The sequence below is a fragment of the Trematomus bernacchii genome, unplaced genomic scaffold, assembly GCF_902827165.1.
Source record: "Trematomus bernacchii unplaced genomic scaffold, fTreBer1.1, whole genome shotgun sequence".
NCBI lineage: Eukaryota > Metazoa > Chordata > Actinopteri > Perciformes > Nototheniidae > Trematomus > Trematomus bernacchii.
The window spans coordinates 1,854,114-1,876,195 of NW_022987620.1; positions in this window are offsets into that span (position 1 = coordinate 1,854,114).

A 22,082-nucleotide genomic window follows, 5' to 3' on the forward strand; every position below is an offset into this window, starting at 1 on the left:
ATATAGTTTTCCCAATATGGTACAAAAGACTTCAAGGAGGCAGTTACATATTACCATTTGTGTGTAGTTTGGAGATGTTGAAAAGTATCTTATAGAAGAAAACATAATCAGGGCAACATTTAAAATTCCCCAAGAGGTGTTTTGCTATTGTTATAGGGCTGCATATCAATGTGCTGTGGGATTTCTTTTATTCTGTTACTAAAATATAGTGTGTGAGCAGTAGACCTGAAAAAAGGATAGGAGGCAGAAAACGTCCTGGGCCATGTTCATATTTCAATATCCAAGGGGAAATCCAGGAATAGAGTATTTACCTGTGGTCCTCGACTCTATAAGATAAGTAAAATGTAATTTCCCTGTGCAAATATGTGTGAAATTAAATACAAAAAAAAGGACAGCTTTACAGGCACTGGATTTATTCTGGCCATATTTACTTAGTATTTTATTGCATGTTCAGTTTAAGAGAGAGGAATATCACAAATGACTCTGTGACATTTCATGTCTGGGTGGTTCCGCATTTCTATGTGGAGGCAGCTCAGAGGCAGATATCGGGTAAGTAGTTATCTTATTGGCAGTGATATGGCGCTTTATCAACCGACTGGAGGAGGGTTGTGATTGAGACTAGCCACAAATCCCCTTGAAGAACATTTGTATATCATGTGATAAGTTGTAGATAAACAGGTTGAGGGTGCCACGTTTAAATCTCATCAGAGGTTGGCTATGGAGTTTTCAGACGAGCTAGCATGAATCACAAGTGGAGCCACTGACATTCCAACTTCTGCTGGTTTCCAATCCTTTCGAATCACTTTTCCAAGTCTGGACCTACTTCTTTTTTGTTAGCTTCAATCAAATTGCCTTGAACTTTAAATACATTGAAAAAACTCAAACATTGACTTTAATTAAATATATTATGTCAACAGATTTCACATAACTGTATTAGTTTTGTTGAAAGCAATAATATTAAGTTTAAATAAAACATATTAGGTTCAACTTAATTAGTTGCTTTCAACTCACCTAATGTGAAATGTGTTGACATAATACATTCAATTAAAGTCAACGGTTCAGTTTTTTCAGTTCAGTCCAACTATCTTTATAAGCTACATTTATATTTAAGGTGGCGAGATCATCACTCAAACCTTCCGGGGGCATGTTTTTTTATTCATGTTTTTAACAATGCCTTTCAGCTTTCATCACCAGTCCTACATCTTGACTGTAACTGGCGCCCGATTTTCAGCCCCCATAGCATCCCGTGGGTGGTTCTAACATGAAGGAATGTAAATCACTGACACCAATAAATACGAGTAGTTAAATGCTGCATAAATGGCACATGGTGCTAGGCAAGCCTTCACAAGTAAATCAAACAATTGCCTGGAGTGGTGGATAAAATCAATATCCTCTGAAGAATCTCTACATTATGAGTCTTATACTTTTTTCTGGCAATGAAATGGTCTCCAACAGTTGAAAGACTGCTTTTAAGACATGTCTGTTTACATTTCTTAAAGCAGGGCTTATTAGGGCAAACCCTTAAAGGACAAAAATATAGAAACACACTGAAGGAGAGAAGTAGCTCCAACAAGGCTACAGCTCAAATAGTATTTAATTGGCAGCTATGTATCTCTTCCCTGACAAAACTAAGTTTTAAAAATGAAAATCATACATCTGCGCTTCCCAGATTAATGCAGTGCAATAAACAGTGATTATAGGCCCAATTTCCTCTGGGAACCCCATGTTGGGCTGTGAATGTACAATTCACTTGATTTATAAGTCTGAATAAAAGGAAAAAGTAATCAAACTGTGAGTAATGTTGAATAAGCCACTGATGGAGCCATCAATTGGATCAAAGTTTGTACTTCCTAACATGCTCGTCTTATATACTTCTTCATCTGGGGGTGCTGAGCAGAGGTTCGGATGCAAAAAATGATTTCAGCAACAACCATTTTATTACAGCATATAATAGCAGTGTGAAAGTCAATTTCAAACAACTTCATTATAAAAGTTACATTATAGGTAATACCTCAGACTAATATACATTATGTTAAATCTAAATATATGAGGAGATCAAAATGAATAGTATATATACTTCTACTAGAGCAGGGGTGCCCACACTTTTTCAGCTTGGGAGCTACTTTTAAAGTGATCAAGTCAAAGTGATCTACCTACAGGGCCGCCCCTGCCCAAAGTCATGTGGTGAGGCCCTGTGTGTCTCGAGCGGGGGGGGGGGGGTACACTAAAATATACCTTATGTTAGTGTACCTTGCATAACTGCATGAACCCGAATGGCACAATACAACTCAGTACATTTTTGGTCATTACGTACATTTTATACCCTTTCTTTAGTAGAATTGTATAAATTGGAAGGCTAACTAGGTAATCAGCTGGCCGGTGATTTGCAGCTGGCGCGGTTGACCGCGCATGCGTGGTGAACTGCGTGTTAGAAAATATGAGATCTTACCTGTACGTCAATCAAGTGGCAAATGCCATAGTAAGGATGGATGATAGGCTAACTTTTTATTTTTTCAATGCCATGCGATCTACCCACACTACCTTCGTGATCGACCCCTGTACTAGAGGGACGGGTAACAAACTCACCTTTTATAGATCTGCTTTTGCATGTGATTATTATTGTGTTTTATATTTTAGGTGTTTTTTTGTGTGTCTTGAATGTTTAAAATAATTCTATAAATAAATGTTATTATTAAATTAGAACGTTAGAAATCTCTGCGGAAAAACACAAGAAAACCTTTCAAACATCTTCACATGACCAACAAACACAATATAGGATGATACATGTTGGAAGAATTGTTTTTAAAGTATGGAAGCCCACATGGGACTTTATTCAAATAATTATGTAAACGTGAAGATGAAAGTCCACAAGATCAATATACTTCTCCGCATGTGTGTTTTTTGAGTAAAGCAATTATCCAATTTGCATTTTCATTTTATATTCCTATGGGTGACCGTATCAAATTGAAAGTGGAAGAGCTGTTTCAAATATAATTTCATAATCTCAATCACAATCTTTATTTATTTATATAGCACATTTAAAACAACCTCAGTTGACCAAAGTGCTGTACAGGCAATAAATACAATATAAAATAACACAATGGGAGTAATAATAAAACAATAATTTAAAACATGATAAAAAGCACAATAACTAGAAACATATAGAAACACATACAAATGTAAAAATGTAATTTTCAACTAGTATTAAAAGCCAGTGCAAAGAGGTGGGTTTTTAGCTGAGATTTCAAAAGTTCAATAGACTCAGCAGTCCGGATATGTACTGGGAGGCTGTTCCACAGTCTGGGAGCTGCAACACTGAAAGCCCTGTCACCTCGGGTTTTTTACCTACACCGAGGAACCACCAACATATTCTGCTGAGCTGAGCGCAATGCTCTAGCTGGAGCATGGGGTGCAACAACTCAGACAGGTAATGTGGTGCCAGTCCATGCAATGATTTAAAAACAACAAGTAAGTACTTGAACTGGATCCTGTAACTGTCACGGCCCAAACTGTGTCCCTGGCCGTTTCTCAATGTCGAGTAAACCTGCTGCAGAGCCACTATTTCAAGTATACTACGTCATCGAGTGGCGCCGAAGGACTGTTTAAAGGAGAGGTGTCATGCTTTTCCGGTTATTACCCGTCCCCTTGTGTGTTATGAAGGTTTTTATGCATGTAAACGGTGTGCAGAGTCAAAACCCTCAAAGTACACCCTATAGCGAGTAAAACTCTAACACAGAAAATACCTCCCCAAAACGCCTCGTTGGAGATACGTCATTGTCCATTTGATTCTTCCGGGACGGCATGTTGTCAAGCCGTACCCGGAACGAAATGGACCAATCCGTGGAGCCGTTACGTTACGTCCGTGGAGCCGTTACGTTAAGCCCCCGCTGATTGGTCCAAATTGACCAATCCACGGACTTCCTCACACACACATCTGTGTGCAGGGAGCAGGCAGCTCTGCTGATTTCTCCTCCCTGGCTGCAGGCTGATAACAGACAGTTGGGATCACGGCGAAATTCTCTCTGCAGACCCATTCTCACAGCGTTTATCAACCTTTTTCTTACTCAATATCAAGCCACACTTATTGTTTTTACTTCGGCTGTGAGTTTGTGTGTGCTCAGGATGAGTTTGTCTGTGTTTCGCAATGTATCCTAAACAAGGAAACAACACCTCCACGGAGCTCAGCCCGATTCACAACGTCCCGACCAATCAGAGCACACTGTGCTCACAGGGAGGGTGGGGGCTGGAGCTTTGGGAGCTACAACGAGCCGTTAAAGGCAGAGAGTGAAATTCAGTGAATACAAGTAGTTTACAGAGATGCTGTATGAGAAACCAATGTGAGTTTGGAAAAATGCACAGTATAAATCTATTTTAGTATACCTCAACAATGGAATTATGATCAGTGGAAATGGCCATGACACCTCTCCTTTAAATGCATGTTAAATGCCCAGCATTCGGCGCCACTCGATGAGGTAGTATACTTGAAATAGTGGCTCTGCAGCAGGTGTACTCGACATTGAGAAACGGCCCCTGTGTGTCCCTGTTTGTTCCCCTGTGTGTGTGGAGGGGGTGTGGTTTCCCTTGCAGGCAGCAGCCTGATTGCACTCACCTGGCCGACCAACTCAGCTGTCCCTCATCAATCCAATCATGACACAGCATATCTACTCCAGTCTTCCAGCAACTCACCGCCAGATTGTTTTCTACACCAGTGGTATTGTATCCTCCTGCTCAGTTCAGTTATCTTGTCTGAGTGTTTTCCTGTACTTTATGTAACTAGTTTCTCCTTGTGCTTCCAGTGCGATCCCTCAGCCCTCAGCCATCGACCACCAGAGCTTCCAGCCAACCTGCCTGCTTCTCCCTTCACCATACCTGCCTGCCTTGTTCTCAGTCCAGCCTGAACTGCCTGCATCCACTCCGGACCTCCATAGTCTCCAAACCTGCCTGAGTCTCCGAACAATAAATAATTTAAACATCTTAAGTCATTGCCTGCATCTCACTTTGGTTAAATGAAATCCTTGCGTCCCTCACTTGCGTTGTTTCCCTGCGTTTAGTCCCTCCCACCAGGGAAGCATGGAGTGACGCAAGGAAACCACGACGTCCGTTTGTGATGACTCCGCACAGCTGATCGTCTGACAGCAGCCAGCTCTGTCCCCGTTATTTTCACAAACACCCCCGCCACACATTTACCGACATAAACATTTGTATCGTCTGTTGTAGACCCAAATATATTAAATAAAATAAGAACTCATTCTCAAAAAAGATAAACGCCATTCTTAAAATGTATAAACGAACAATAGCTTGATTAATATTGATTAGAGTGCACAAAAGAATGAAAATTATTGAGAGAAGATTAACATTCATTGGATTGCACACTTTGTTTGTTTGTGTGGATATGTAGCAAATTCACATTTTAAATAGCACTTAATGACTGACTGAATGGAAATGACAATAAATGAAAATGTAAAACGAAAAAAGCGATCATGAAAATGTTTCCAATAAATGAATAACATGATTTTTGACCACTTTGTTGTTCAGGTATATCACATATTTGTAACTGAATGATACATTAATTGAATCAAAACACAGTATAAACTGAGGAGTGACTCTCGTGAGTTTCATGTGTTTTCTTCACTCCGCTGGTAAACTGCTCTCATGTCAAGAAGCAACAGATCAGTGCATGCGCTGCATCGTCCAATCAGTGAGCGATACACAGTAAGGGGGCGGGGAGAGTCTCTGAGGATTTCACCGGAGGATGGTCTGGTAGTTCCTCGACTATCGCTCCTCCATTATCTCTCCTCGCTCCTCCGGCACAAATAAGGCCACTCGGACGCTACTCAAGATGGCGCAGACAAATCAACTTCCGGTGATACCGAGACCGAGGAGCGAGGAAATTAGAAATAACCGAAGTGAGACACAGCCATTGTCTGCGCCTGGGTCCTGTTTAAAACAAAATCCTAACATTAACTGACAGGAAGCCAATGAAGATCTGCCAGAACAGGTGTGATGTGGTCATATCTTCTCTTCCCTGTAAGAAAGCGTGCAGCCGCATTTTGGACCAGCTGCAGGCGACGGACCAAACACTTATCAACACCAATATACAGGGAGTTACAATAGTCTAAGCGAGACGTTATAAATAGGTGGATTAGCTGTTCAAATTCCTTACTAGGAAGATTTTACCTTCCCCAGAAGCCGCAGCTGGAAGAAGCTTGTCTTGAGAACTGAGCTTATCTGTTTTTCAAATTTAAAACAGTTGTCAAAGATGACAGCTGTAGGAGGCTAGGGGGCCGAGTACACTATTAAAGCCATCCAGGCTGACTGTCCAAATATTAAAATATCTGTCTTGTTTTTGTTTAGACTCAAGAAGTTGATTTCCATCCATGATTTAATTTCTTTCAGACAGCTAAGCAAGGCAATCCTAGATTCCGTATTTGCTTTTATAGGCAGGTATACCTGCAAATCATCTGAAAAGCAACGATACGACATGTTATGCTTTTTAAAAATTGACCCCAGAGGTAGTGTTACGTGCTCCCTTTTTCTGTTGTCTTCTCTGTCTCTCTGCTGCGCAGGTACACCTGGTCCGCCCCTGGCTCCGCCTCCCCCAGGTGTCCTAATTCCATTCAGATGGGGACTTAAAAGGAGAAGCTGGAGGAGAAGAGATCTCTCTCCTGATCCTTATGCCGGAAGACTCCGTCCGAGGACAATCTCTCTCTGCTGTTTGGATCTGTAAATCATTTGTGTTAATTTGGCAATATGTGTACTCTGGAGGATCTGGGAGTATAGGTCTTCGCGGCTTTATTTTACCCGTAGGGTTTTGTTAGATCTCTGGGTAGGGGAGGGAAGCTCTGGGTCCTACGGCCAGAGGACTGGTTGGCCCAGGCCCCCTTCTTCTTTTGTTTGTTTTTGCCGTCCTCCAGACGTGGTTCGTTTGCCGGTGGGCACATGTGAGTACGGCTGTGCGCTTTAATAAATGCTCGCCGACAAGTGCTGCGTGTTTTGTGTGGTTTATTTTATGTTGCGGGTCTTCCCACGAGCCACTACCACTTGGTAGAGGACGGGTCGTAACAGGTAGTAAATACAGACTGAACAAAATGGGGCCTAGGATAGAACCTTGAGGGACTAGTGGGGCTGCAGCTGAAGAATACTGGCCAAGATGCACAGAAAAGGTCCTTTCTGACAGATAGGATTGAAACCATTTTAGGACGTGACCTTTAATTCCAACACACGGTTCAAGGTGTGGTAAAATAATTTGGTGGTCAATGGTATCAAAAGCAGCAGACTAATCTAAAAGCACAAGCACAGCAGAATTCCCAGAATCAGCAGTTAAAATAAGATAATTAAAACTCTTAGGAGAGCAGTTTCTGTGCTGTGGCGTGATTTAAAACCAGACTGAAACTTTTCTGATATGCAGTTAAAATCAAGGTGCGACTGCAGTTGCACTAAAACCACTTTCTCTAGGATTTTAGACAGGAAGGGAAACTTAGAAATAGATCTAAAGTTGGAGAGAACAGAATGATCAAGGTTCTGTTTTTTTACAAGAGGCTGCACTACAGCGTGTTTAAAAAAGGTTGGAACGCAGCCTGAGGTGAGAGAGATATTTATCAAAGTTAAAATGTATGACCCAATAGTAGTAAAAACGTCTTTCAGTAGTCTGGGAGGAATACTGTCTAAGGGGTATTGTGAAGGTTTCAATTTTGTAACCACATCCGATAACTCGGACAGTGAAACCAGGTCAAACTGCTCGAAGACAGCTGAGCACACAGGAGACACAGCTGGGTCTAAGGTGAGAGGACGAGGTGAAGATCTGATGGCCAAGACATTATCATTAAAAAATGAAAGGAACTTTTCACATAAAGTAGGTGATGGCACAACACAGGGAGAGTTACAGGGATTTAAAAGACAATTAAGAGTGGTAAAAAGGAACTGGGGCCTATTTCTGTTGTTGGACACAAGATTTGAAATACAATGTGTTTTTGCACATTTAACAGCCCTCTGATATTCGCTTAAACCGTCTCTTAAAATCCCCAAGGAGACGTGAAGTTTATCCTTCTTCAATCTCCTTTCTGCTCGTCTACAACCGCGTCTCAGGGCGCGAGTAGAGTCAGTTATCCACGGTTCAGTCACAGGTTTAGGGCGTCTGGCCGTGAATGGAGCGATCAGGTCCAGAATATCCGTGCAAGTAGAATTAAAAAGGCTGAGAATCTCCTCAGCACTGGCATCACAAGAGTCAATTAATTTGGGAAGCACAGAGGCATTAAAGGCAACGGAAAACTGTGACGCTGTCAGAGGATTCATCGCACGTATAGGCGGCGCTCCGGAACGCACGAGTCAATTTGAGAGCAAGGCAGCATCATAGTAAATAACACAGGCAAATGGTCCGAAATACCAGTGTCACAAATGATTATATTATATATTCCAGTTTACAGTAGACAATAATTTCATAATTAAAATGCAATACAAACAATGTTACCTGATTTTTTTCATTTATTCCAAAAACATTTAAGTCAAAAAATTAAAATGCAATTTTCTAACAATTTAAGAATAATTGACATTTAATTTTCAAAAACGTATCCTGCTAAACAACGGACATTTCTCTAAAGTTAAATGAAATAAAAAAAATTAAATGCAGTAAAACATGTTTGCCTAATTTACCTTATATGCAAGCAATAATTAACTCGCAGTTAAAATGCAATTTTCTATTTGAAACAAAAACGGCATTAAGATTACATTTTCAAAGACTTCAACAAATGTTGAATCAAATCAAATAAAAAAATAAAACAAATATCAAAAACACTTTATTTCAGGGGGATATTTTTACTTTGGTAAGGTACACTAGAACACTTTCGTTTATTGATAATCTGAGTAAAAGTCAAACAGGGCAAGAAACACAAGTAGTCAAACAGGCTGGAAGACAATCTTTTCACCACATTCTAGGTATGAGGTAATCAATGAGCCAAACTGTCATAAATTGGAAATTGTGGGGAGGACATGCCCTCGTAAAACCGTTAAGTAAAATTCTCCCACAACAATAACAATAAAAACAGCCCCTTGACGTGATCGAAGAAACTCCATTTCCGCCATCATCGGCAAGCTATTACGTATAGGTGAAAATAATTATTGGAGAAGAGAAGGTGTTAAGCAATTGCTCTGTGTGAGTGAGAGAATGTGGAGGAGAAAAAGGACAAGGAAACAAAGCAATGTGTCCATCCCGCCCACAGCGCTGCAGCTCTGTGATGTGGGGTCAGAGTGTGAGTAACCTACTAGCTGAGGCTGCGCTGCCCTTTCTGTCTCGCTGCACCTGTTTCACCACATTAAACACTTCAACTGTTCCTCCGGGTGCACGCTCCACACTGTTCTTAACGCACATGGCCTCCAAATAATGCTCATGTACAGCCATTCAGAAGCAGGCATTTGTAAACACACACACACACACACACACACACGAGGGCTACTATAACATGGAGTGAGGATGAAGGTCGGGAATAATAAAGATGATGTATTGAGTAAAGGTTATCCTGTCTCCAAGATGCTAATTGTTCTGTCAACAGTATTCATTTGCCAGGACTCCCAAAGGGCATGCATCCATTTTGTTTGTTTCAAGCAGATGGGTTCTCTCTTCCTCCGTGTGTGTGTGTGTGTGTGTGTGTGTGTGTGTGTGTGTGTGTGTGTGTGTGTGTGTGTGTGTGTGTGTGTGTGTGTGTGTTGTGTGTGTGTGTGTGTTGTGTGTGTGTGTGTTGTGTGTGTGTGTGTGTGTGTGTGTGTGAGATATTGATATGCGCCTTTATTTATGCATATGTTGAGTGTTTGTGGTGTGCACACATTAGCATGTGTCTCTGTGTACCAAATAATGCAAGTTTAAATGAACATCATCCGCATATGTGTATATGCACGGAGCCATTTGCACAGCGCAGAAAGTGAAGGGTGTACGTCATGATGGATTTAGAATGGCCACGTGACGTCCCTTGATTCATTCTTACCATCAGATAACAAAATACAATCCAGCAAAAAACTACGATATTGACAAAGTTTCACTAAAAGTGAAACGTTAGCTTCAAAAGTGGAAAACTAATTATAGGCATAGTGTACTGGATTATACTGGGGATCAGGGGGGGTTGAAGTTAGTGGGATATTGCAAACAAAGTACCTAAGGCCTCCGCATTGTAAGGACAATAGTATTGGTGGAAAAAGTTCCTCTACAAACACAGTCAGGGCCGGATTGGGACAATAAGTCAGGTCGGGAATTATACACCCAGCCAGGCCACTACCAGGTTTTCTTTGTGCCATTTTGCTGGATTTATTTGTCAATATTTACAGCGTTCCTGCCCATAGTGATAGCCCTATAGTATGCTCCCCCAGTAAGATTTTTTTTTTTTTTATTTTGGAGTTAAATGCATCAATCTGGTGCATTTTGAGGGGAAAATAAAGAGACTATAGATCTATGGAAACACCCATATGAAACAGAACTGTATACATTTAAATAATCATAAAATCATAAGAACATGCCATAACAAATAACATACCATATCCATTATGAAAAAACATTGAAACTTGTTTATTTATTTGTTTTTGGTTCATTTAAAGTTGTGAGTGTGTCTGGGCTCCTGAATCAGCCTCTCCTGTCTCCTTCCTCTGCCCCCTGCTCCTCTTTGAGGCAGCAGCAAAGACTAGTTTTTAGCTCTCAACAAGTTTTAAAAGTTTATATCTTACCTTTTTTCACCTAGTTCACTTTTTAATTATTATTCATGCATATTTTACTAATCACTTTCCTCAAATGGAAATATGTGTTTACATAAATGGTGACCAAACCGTTTGAGACCCACAGAGATAACTTAGACTAAGTTAACTTTCTGAACACTCATAGAGTCCTTTACCTCACCTGAGCTGTAGTTATCAGTCTCTCAGTCTGACAGCAGAGGACTCTCCTCCACCTTGTTGTTGAAACAGCTCCTTATATCCGTTAGCGCAGCTAGCTAGCACAAGATGCTAACAACAACAATACACATAACCGGTGCGCACGCTCTCTCTCTCTCGCTCGCGCCACACATACACACACCCTCCCGAGCTTGAATGACACACAGAGACCAATCGAGGGCTTTAGTGTATGATCTGTATGAAAGTGGCCATGTCGGCAGGCCACATCATGTAGACAGCCAGTCACCCTCTGTGAGGCAGAGTCAGACCCACATTTGCGCAGCGTTGCGTTCACAATACATACAACAACAACAAAAATCCTCAGGCCAGCAGGCCACTTAACAGGCCTGGCCATCGGGAAACCTCCCGGTCCTCCCGATGGCCAGTCCGGGCCTGGACATCGGGAAACCTCCCGGTCCTCCCGATGGCCAGTCCGGGCCTGGACACAGTAAATATGAAAAAGTTAAGAGGTGAGCATGAAATCAATCATAGGAATAGCAGGTGTTTCCCGGGTCACTGAGGGTGCTGGCGTTGTTTGTTCGCCTCTCCTCCGGGCCCAGGTTGGCCGCCGCGTGGTCGGACCCCAGGCACTCGATTCACTGGCGGTGGAGGTCGGCGCCTGCAATAACGCCCGGGCACGAAGGGCAGGGTCGTTGCTCCAGTAATGGTGAGTCAATTTTTCTTCTTTATCCGTCTCTCTTCACTCAGTGTGATGGCAGTCAGGAGGCGAGGCCTCCTTTTATGCGGTGAGATGCACGCGCATTCAGGTAGGCCCGCCCCGGGGCCGGCTACGTCTATAGAAGTCTCAGTGGATGAATGCTTGTATGATATGATCAAGGGGAGTACCCATAGAGTCCAGTAGAGGGTGGAGCCTGTGAGAGATATAACAGCTCTTCTGAAAATCACAAACAACCTCCTCTTCTCCTCTAACTCCGGCACATCCTGAACATCCTCATCCTCCTCGACCTCGCCGCAGCATTCGACACCATCAACCACACCATCAACCACACCATCCTGCTGTCCCTCCTCGAATCATCACTCAACATCACAGACACTGCACTCTCCTGGCTGAAATCATACCTCACCGTTTATCAACATCAACAACTGCACCTCCTCCACTGCTCCTCTGTCCCAAGGCGTCCCCCAGGGTTCGGTGCTTGGCCCCCTCCTCTTCATCCTTTACATGCTCCCCCTTGGCAAAATCATTTGTCGCCACAACCTTCAATTTCACTGCTACGCCGATGACATCCAACTTTATATCTCAACAAAAACCATCACCCCCACAACTAAAGTTAACAGATATGGTTCTAAACTGTATTGAAGTAAACATGTATTATTTTGAACTGTATTTTAGTGAACATGTATTGTTTGAACTGTTTTAAGTAATCCCATATATATTCTCTTCTCACTTACACTCACTGACCCAGATATCCTGCTACACACACATACACCTCCTCCCACCAGCACACACACATATTCTTTTCAAGGTCCTTTCTGGGCATCAATATATCTATGTACAATGTTTGGTTGTCTGGGAAAGAATAGTTTGCGTGAAATATTCCTTGGGAAAGTAAAGGAGTGAATATAGGTGCAGAGATAAAGATTGACTCTGTCCTTGTGTACTTCCGAAGATCAGAAGAAACACACTTTTTTCCCAGAACTCTGATTCGCTGTATTGGACCCGACCAGAAGTGAATCCAACCAGTAAAAACACCTGGGGGAGTGAGCAGCTCACACAGCTCCTCCCGACGGACTCCCTGATTCGCTTCGGAGTAAAATGGGACGGAAGAGTTAACACATCTCCGCCCCACAAATGTTTATGAATACTGTTGTTTATTCATGCAAAATGCTTCCTGTTTCTGACTGCTGGTCCCGATACCTGTATTGCACGGCAGTAGAGCTGGAAGTCCGGAGTACTCTGGGCTTCCTGTTTCTGACTGGCTGGTCCCGATACCTGTGTTGGACGGCAGTAGAACTGGAAGTCCAGAGTACTCTGTAAACTTGTATAAGTGTTTTTTACCAGTAAAATCAGATTATTGTTATAACCTTTATTCCGGTGTTTTGAACTCCTTCTTTTATTAAATCTAACCAGGCTCATCTAACGGACGGCGCGTAGCGGAGGTGGGCTTTAAGCCACCACCACGGTGTTTGCTACAACACAACTCACTCCACTCTCACCAACTGTCTCTCAGAAATTAAAGCATGGATGCAAGCAAACTATCTCCAACTGAACAGTGCCAAATCAGACATCATCATCATCATCGGCCCCCCATCCCATACCAAAAACATCCAGAATTTCAACTTCACCCTTGACAGCAACACTCTATCCCCCCCCCCTCACATCCGCAACCTCGGAGTCATCTTCGACGGTCAGCTCAAATTCAATCACCAAATAAATCACATCACCAGGACTGCCTTTTTCCACCTCAAAAACATTGCCCTTCTCCGCCCATCACTCTCCTCCTCTGCTGATGAAACCCTGATTCATGCATTCATCGCATCATGACTCACTACTGCAATAGCATCCTCTACGGCAGTGGTCACCAACCAGTCGACCGCAGTGTGGTGCGGGTAGATCGCGCACCGTTAAAAAAAAATAACAAAAGAAAGAAAAGTACAAAAAGTACGAAAAGTACAAAAACGATACCCAACCCGGTATCACAGCAAGACGTGAAAATGTGACGATTTACCATGCTGGGAGACGTGAAGATGTCACGATTTCGTCCCTTCAAACATGACAGTTACACGGTATTGTTAACATGGCCCAACCAGTGGAGATATACCCGGAAATGCCAAGCAAATGCTACCCCGACGGTCGGTTGTTATTGTCAATATTAATATAATAATGATTTATTTTGTAATAGTCACACTCGATTTCGCCGATTTTCTTGTTGCCCCAGCTGGTCGACACCTCTTTTAGCAGAAACAAAGGCTACATTAATGTATTAAATCGATGTTAATCCATGGTTTGGTTCATGTTAATTTACAAACTCTTCAACTAGAACCGTAGTTATATTTAAAAACATTTTAGAAGGCTTCACAAAATACTTTAATGTAAATTTAAATTTAAATGTGAAGGAATGTGTGTATAACAAAATACATCCGTCATAAAAAATACCTGAAACAGACGTAGGCAAGGTCCTCAGCTCGGTGATTCGATGGTTTAGCTGCAATGCACGTTGGGAAATGGTGTTTATGCGATGTGAAATCCGAAAACATTTTTTTTAAATAAAATAATACTTTATTCCGAGTGTGCTTGCTTTTCTCTTTGAAAGTCATCACATAACGGCATTGTAATATACGGTTCGGCTGCATTAAATATTACATATCTGCCGTAGTTCTCTATTTATAGAGCCCTGATGAGAAGACTTCTAGACAAACAGGAAGCACTGCCGCCAAAACTGAAAACGTGACGTGGATCATAAATATATCAGCAATTAAACAACATCTTACATTTATTTTCACACAATACGTCTACTTGCAGTATCAACACTAATTCGGCTGACTTTTATATTTTATCCAATTGGTAGATAGGTTATATTTACACCATAACGGTGCACAGCTGATATAAAAGGACTTGTAGTTTTTAAAGATATTACTGATTTTCTTTGAATATAAGAATGTAAATACTGAGTTGAGAGAATAGTCAGGGGATTTGGGTGATGGGAGACACATCTATGGATTCAGAATTTCAATAGCTTACTGTTAAATGACGGATATACCTTTCTGTCTGTGATGTTTTACAAATCAGATATTAGAAGTAAAACATGTGAAATAATATAGCAATATCCTGTACAATTATGTGAAAACATGAATAAAACTACACATCTTCAGATGTTATACATACACAAGTGTCCTACACTAATAATACAAAGTTATTATGGCTGTGTGCCTAGTGGTTAAAGCACGTTATTAGTTGTGTATATGATATGTCAATGAACCTTAGAAAATCTTGAAATCTTGAAAGGGATATGCAAAATAGCCATTATATACAGTCTTTAATTAACTATTAGTAGAGAATAACGAGTAATGATTATACATTATAGGGATCTGCAGATAAATGTTTAGTCTTCTCAAGCACCAACTATCAAATATCTCTCCTGATTGTTGGCACTTGACAATCACCTTTCCCTGAATTTTACTCAGGTGTAACTAAAGCCTGATTTAAGGGTTGTTTATATTTCACATCATTAATCAGAATCTGCAAAGTAACTAAAATAAATGTAGTGGAGTAAAAATACCAGGTTAACCTCTGAACTGTAGTGGAGTAGAATTGCTGTTTTGTTTAGTAATGGATATTGAATATGGAATAAAGGTTTTGACAAGACCTGGTGTAACAATAATCAAAAAGGACATTAAAAGAGCTCCAGATGTTAATGATCTAAACAAAACAGCACACCTGAAATGTATATTTAAATACTTTATTAAGGGCAGTGAATTAGTTTTTTCTGTATGTTTTTCAAATCAGTGTTATACAGTAAGTGTCATAGACAGTGTTACATTGCTATTATTATCCTTAAAATATATGTAAAACAAAACCACTTATGATCTTTTTATTTGAGTGGTTTACTAATGACAGTTAATTCTGTTTTTGCTATTGATGGTTTCATTTTTGTGAAAAATAATAAAATAAAATTCAATAACGTGAATAAAATAGAGAACTACGGCAGATATGTAATATTTAATGCAGCCGAACCGTGTATTACAATGCCATTATGTGATGACTTTCAAAGAGAAAAGCAAGCACACTCGGAATAAAGTATTATTTTATTTTTTTTTTATTTTTCGGATTTCACATCGCATAAACACCATTTCCCAACGTGCATTGCGGCTAAACCATCGAATCACCAAGCTGAGGACCTTGCCTACGTCTGTTTCCGGTATTTTTTATGACGTTTGTATTTTGTTATACACACATTCCTTCACATTTACATTTTAATTTACATTAAAGTATTTCGTGAGGCCTTCTAAAATGTTTTTAAATATAACTACGGTTCTAGTTGAAGAGTTTGTAAATTAACATGAACCAAAGCTGTTGCCTGGCAAAGCAATCGCACAACGTCACGTCCGTTAATTCCACATCCACACACATGGATTAACATCAATTTAATACATTAATGTAGCCTTTGTTTCTGCTAAAAGAGGTGTCGACCAGCTAGGGCCACATGAAAATTGGCGAAATCGAGTGTGACTATTACAAAATAAATCATTATTATATTAATATTGACAATAACAACCGACCGTCGGGGTAGCATTTGCTTGGCATTTCCGGGTATTTCTCCACTGGTTGGGCCATGTTAACAATACTGTGTAACTGTCATGTTTGAAGGGACGAAACCGTGACATATTCACGTCTCCCAGCATGGTAGATCGTCACATGTTCACGTCTTGCCGTGATACCGGGTTGCATCCACCACCCCGTTAGCAGGTGCCACTTGGTTGACGTATCTTTGAGACATTACCTGTCGCTCCCGAAAATAATAGACTGACTTCAAGTGATGCTGCATATCTTTGAACTCACTGCACTTATGGTAGATACCAACTACAACAAAATGAACATATTTTACCGGGATTTAATTGTAATACACGTTTCAAAATGATGCCGGAATAACTACATACTGACACCGGTTAGTAAAAAACCTGAATTAATGCTTTGACAAGTGTGCAGACAAGACGGCAGGCGAAACACTTTTTAAAATGCGTGTTTTTTGAATGGAGATCGGATTGATCAGGCTAAACTAACGTTGTAGCTACTCCGTCCACACTCACAACAACATGATACAGACACAGATACAACAGCGACTGCATTCGCCATGACACAGACAGTCTGTGGTTTGTTCATGTTTAACTTTTGTCCAGTTTCTGAACAGATATGAGCAGCTGTGAGCTCTGAGTGCTAACAGCTAACGGCTGATGTTTTGGTTTTCTGATTCAACGTCAGTGACGGCAGGCTGAGATCCTCACCGCTGATTGGCTACCGCGCGAACGCGTCATTCGCATCGCAGCCGGTGTGAACGCACCAATGGTCTGTACACGGATAAAGAATGTTGTTAGAATTTTGAATTTGTAAGAATTGTGTTAAGATAACTAGTTGTAATGTTAATGTTAAATGTTGCACTTGCATGAAGCTTCAGTGTATAAGCAGGGGTGCACACAACTTTCTCAGTGAGGTATGTTGGAGCAGAACACCTATTAGGGTGGCTGAGAGCCCCCCCCTCTGCTGCACGCCGTTCGTTGAATGAGGCTGATCTCTATTAAATAAAGAAAGGAATTGAAAACACCGGAATCAAAAGTTATAACAATTATCTGAGTTTACTCTGGTAGGAAACCAAACACATATACAAGTTATACAGAGTACTCCGGACTTCAGGGTTGTGATGCGATTTTACAGGTAGACAGACCAGCTTTCAGAAAACGAGAAGTATGGACTCCAGGTTTGTGATGCGGTTTACCGTCTCTAGCACCAGCTTTCAGCAAACCAGAAGCATTTTACATACAAAAACAACAGTATTCATAATCATATTTTGGGGCGGAGATGTGTTGACTTTTCCCTTCCCCTTTTACTCCAAAGCGAATTAGAGAGTCCGTGAGGAGGAGCTGTGTGAGCTGCTCACATCCCCCAGGTGTTTTTACTGGTTGGATTCACTTCTGGTCGGGTTCAATACAGCGAATCAGAGTTCTGACCAGAACGTGAGATTCTAAAGTTTCACAAGGTCAAAGTCAATCTTATCTCTGCCCTTACTTTCCCATGGGAGTTTTTCACATAAACTATTCTTTCTCATACAATTAAACCTTTGTGCACAAATATAATGATGTCCATAAGGACCTTGAGAAGAACATGTGTGCGCGCTAGTGAAAAGGAGCTGTGTGTGTGTGTGAAACAGGATCTCTGGGTCAGTGAGTTGTAAGTGAGAATATCATTTCTATATATGTGATTACTTAAAACAGTTGTGATTACTTAAAACAGTTCAAACAATACATGTTCACTAAAATACAATTTAGAATCATATCTTTTTACTTCAATCCCTCTTTTGATCTCACCTCACGAGATCAACATATAGCATTTGAAACATTACCACTGTCATTCTTTTCTACTGTGTGTGTCCCAACATTTATATAAATCCATCAGAAGCTGGGATTTAGAGCACTTTAAACCTATAGGAACAGTCCACAACAACAACTTCTTATGACAGTGGAGGGAGAATAAAACATGTCTAAAAAAGTTCGTCCTTGTCGGCTGAGTCATCGTACTCTTCCCCCTCCGACGCATAAGCCAACAAGGGCATTTGGTACGAAGGGGAAGGGGCAGCTTTTCCCCCAATGGTGGAACTGATGAGTCTAACACACAATGAGCGGATACAAGGCACACAACAACAACCACATGTCACCAAAATGGCAATAAAAGTAGCCACAGAAATTAGAAGAGACATTATTAAACGTTTCCCTCTTTTGGTAACACATAGTTCTGTAGAATAAAAAATACAAATCCCTTAAATTATGGGATATAAAAATAAAGTTGAAAGTTCCTCCAAAAAATGGATTGTTCAGACAAAGTTCCACACCGGCTATATCAACCTGTTTCAGCGGGAAATGGAGTTCCCTGTGCCGTCTTGGTTTGCCGTGTCTTCGTCCCCCCAGCCCGCTGACGGCGGCTTCTGAGCTGCCTTCTAGAGAGATGTGTCCGGATTGTCCTCCCCCGGCCCGCTGATGGCGGCCTCCGGGTCGATGCTGGAGAGATGTCCCGATCCTCCTCCTCCGGCCCGCTGATGGCGGCTTCCGGGTCGACTGCTTTGACGAGGGCCAGATCTGTCCTGATGTCATCTAGGGTCCTCGCGACGAGGGCCAGATCTGTCCTGATGTCGTCTAGGGTCCTCGCAGGTGTTTTTCCCGACCGCACACTGGCTCCAGTGGTACCTTTCCATCTAGGCGGACGGCATGGGAGGTCCTTTGGGTCACTCGGTAGGGGCCGGAAAACCTGGGGTTGAGCCACTTAGGCCTGATGGCCTTCAGCCAGACGAACTCTGCTGTGTTGGCCTCGTGTTTCTCGGGTCCCCCTTTGGCGTCAGCAACCTGTGTGGAGAAGTCTCATACCAAGCCCTTAAGTTGCTGGAAATATGGTTTTGAACTCATCTCTTCTACTTCTTTAGTGTTTATTGGCGGTTGGCAAACCAACTTGTAGGTGGATAACCGCCACCAACTAGACTGGAGTGTGGACAAGAGACTATTCAGAAAACAATAAACAAAAAATTAAATTAAAAATAAAATTAAAAATTAAAGATTAAAACAAAAATAAAACAAAAAAGGAACAAACAAACAAAACAAAAAATAACCAAAGCTAGATTATTTTAAATGTATCAATTTCTCTTAAAAGCAACAAACAAAACAAAAAATAACCAAAGCTAGTATTTTAAATTGATAAATTTTTCTTAAAAACGTAATAATCTCACATACATATTGTCTGATGTATATCCTATCCCCCCTTTTTCTGAAATAGAATGCCGTTGACGGTGTTCTTATTTTCAGAAATATCGAGCCTTATACATCAGTTATTAAATATCAGCTATATATTATTATTACTTATATATCAGGCATTAAATGTCAGCCTTCTTCCATGATTGACCTCGTTTATATTATCTGACTTATGTTGATACGTGTTTGTTTGTTTGTATTTATTTAATATACTGGGCAATTATTGTCTTTACTCTTAATGTCCTGTGTGTATAGTTAGAATATTGTAACACTCCCTGTTCGCCACCAGCTGACCATGAATGAAGTTGTCCCCGCTCACTGGTACAACAACTCTGTCTCCACTCGAGTACTTCTACATTTTTCTCTTAATTATTACACAGATTTGACGTAAAAAATCACACAGAGTTTATTCCCTTATACAGTCTGTCCGGATTTTTGTACGATGTTTATTACAACAGATAATTGCGGTTTTTAAGCGCGCTTCAACACCCCTCTTTAGAGATGCGACGCTTACATGGAGTTTAATCCCAAACCACAAAAAATCCTTTATCGTCACATTCAGCCTTCCAGACTATGACTTCGTACTGTTTTCACACACATTTTATCTCATACAGTCAGGCAAATTTTTATTGTGCGATGTATATTTCAACAGATAGCGTGACTTCCTGAAGCAAGCTTCTACAACCCCCTCACGGCGATTGCGGCTTCAGGCAAGGAGTCGGAACTCAGTCAACAAAATCTCTTTATCGTCACGTTTAATGAGCCTGATTAACCCCACAGCAGTTTTGTGATGAGATTCGGTCGTTCCAAATAATTAGTTGGAGGTCGCGTCTCTCTCCTCCTCTATCACCCACCATATAACAATTACAGCCATTTTATACATTTAAAGCACCACGAAAGGTAACCGCATTAATCAATCTTATCATGATCTGCGGGGAATTTAACCCATCTGTTTTTTACACCCCCACAGCCTTTAATTGAAGCACTGCAAGCTAACCGTATTAATCAATGTTATTTTGACTTACGGGGAATTTAACCCATACATCTTTTACAGCGTTGCAGCGTTCGTTTTTAGTGGGTCATAGGACGGGACTAAACTACCCGCCTCTTATGAGCACTTTTGTGCGTTAGGTACAGGACTGAATACCTGACTCTAAGCACTATTAATCTACTTCAACTAGAATATGTATTGCATTTCCCACCGTGACTAAGAACACTGAGAACGCTGCTGAGCTGCTCACATCCCCCAGGATGGTTGGATTCAGTTCTGGTCGGGTTCAATACAGCGAATCAGAGTTCTGACCAGAACGTGAGATTCTAAAGTTTCACAAGGTCAAAGTCAATCTTATCTCTGTCCCGATATTCACTCCCTTACTTTCCCATGGGTGTTTTTCACATAAACTATTCTTTCTCATACAATTAAACCTTTGTGCACAAATATAATGATGTCCATAAGGACCTTGAGAAGAACATGTGTGTGCGCTGGTGAAAAGGAGCTGTGTGTGTGTGAAACAGGATCTCTGGGTCAGTAAGTTGTAAGTGAGAATATCATTTCTATATATGTGATTACTTAAAACAGTTGTGATTACTTAAAACAGTTCAAACAATACATGTTCACTAAAATACAATTTAGAATCATATCTTTTTACTTCAGGTACTCAGATGAGTACCTGGAGTCAGTGCTTGGTACTCCAACTTCTGGCCTTCTCCGTCGCTGCCCCCTCCCTCTGGAACTCACTCCCACAACCTATCAGAGACTGCACTAACCTCACCACCTTCAACAAACTTACAAAAACTCACCTCTTCAATCTGGCTTTTAATGTGTGATTGTTTTTGTATTGCTTGATTTTAATTTGACTTTAACTATATTTATTTGTTGTTCTTTTCTTTTCACTATCTCTGTAAAGCGTTTTTTTTTTTTACTAGACTTATGCTTAACCTTGCCTGAAAATTACAATTAAAAAAGTTAATGCAGGATTTTATATGTTTTACGAGACATGAGGGCAGGAATTCAGAGGGGAAAGGAGCCGTTTTGAGCTCTGCTACTAAAAACTGCTTTTTTTTAACGTCATAGGCCTACGTCAAACGCGTCATATTGCGTCACATGGAGGAGCAACTTTCTCGGACTCCTTCTCTGCCCAATCCGCGGTAGTAGTTTGTAGTTGGTTTGAGCGGTTGTGATTTAGTGAGCTGGTATTTTTTCGGTAATTTTACATTGCATTTCACCATTTGTAATCATGGTGAGCTTGAGTTTGTGCAGGTTGCACAAGCTCCAGCCTGTCAGGACATCAAGTCCACAGTTTCCCTAACAGGAAAAGGACCGGAGCTAGCTTTCGTTCCTGGGTGCGTTGTGCGAGCTGCATCCACCTCCCTGCAGCACATACTCTCCACAGCTGAGGCCTATCAAACAAAACGTTTATCAGGAAACCGTATTACATCTCTCTGCCCCCCTTCGCTGCTCTCTCTCTCTCCCCCATTTGTTCCTCTCTCTCTCCCCCCTTCGCTCCTCTCTCTCTCTCCCCTCCGGTACACAGCACCGTAAGACGTAGTGTGGAGTTGCATTAGGTAACGCGAGATACGGCTGATACTTGCGCATTAGTTTCTGTCATGGATCAGTATCAACAGTCCTGCCAGTAACGTTACTATATTATTAATACTACTTTAGTTATAGCCTGATATATGATAGCTAACTTTACAATGTTGTG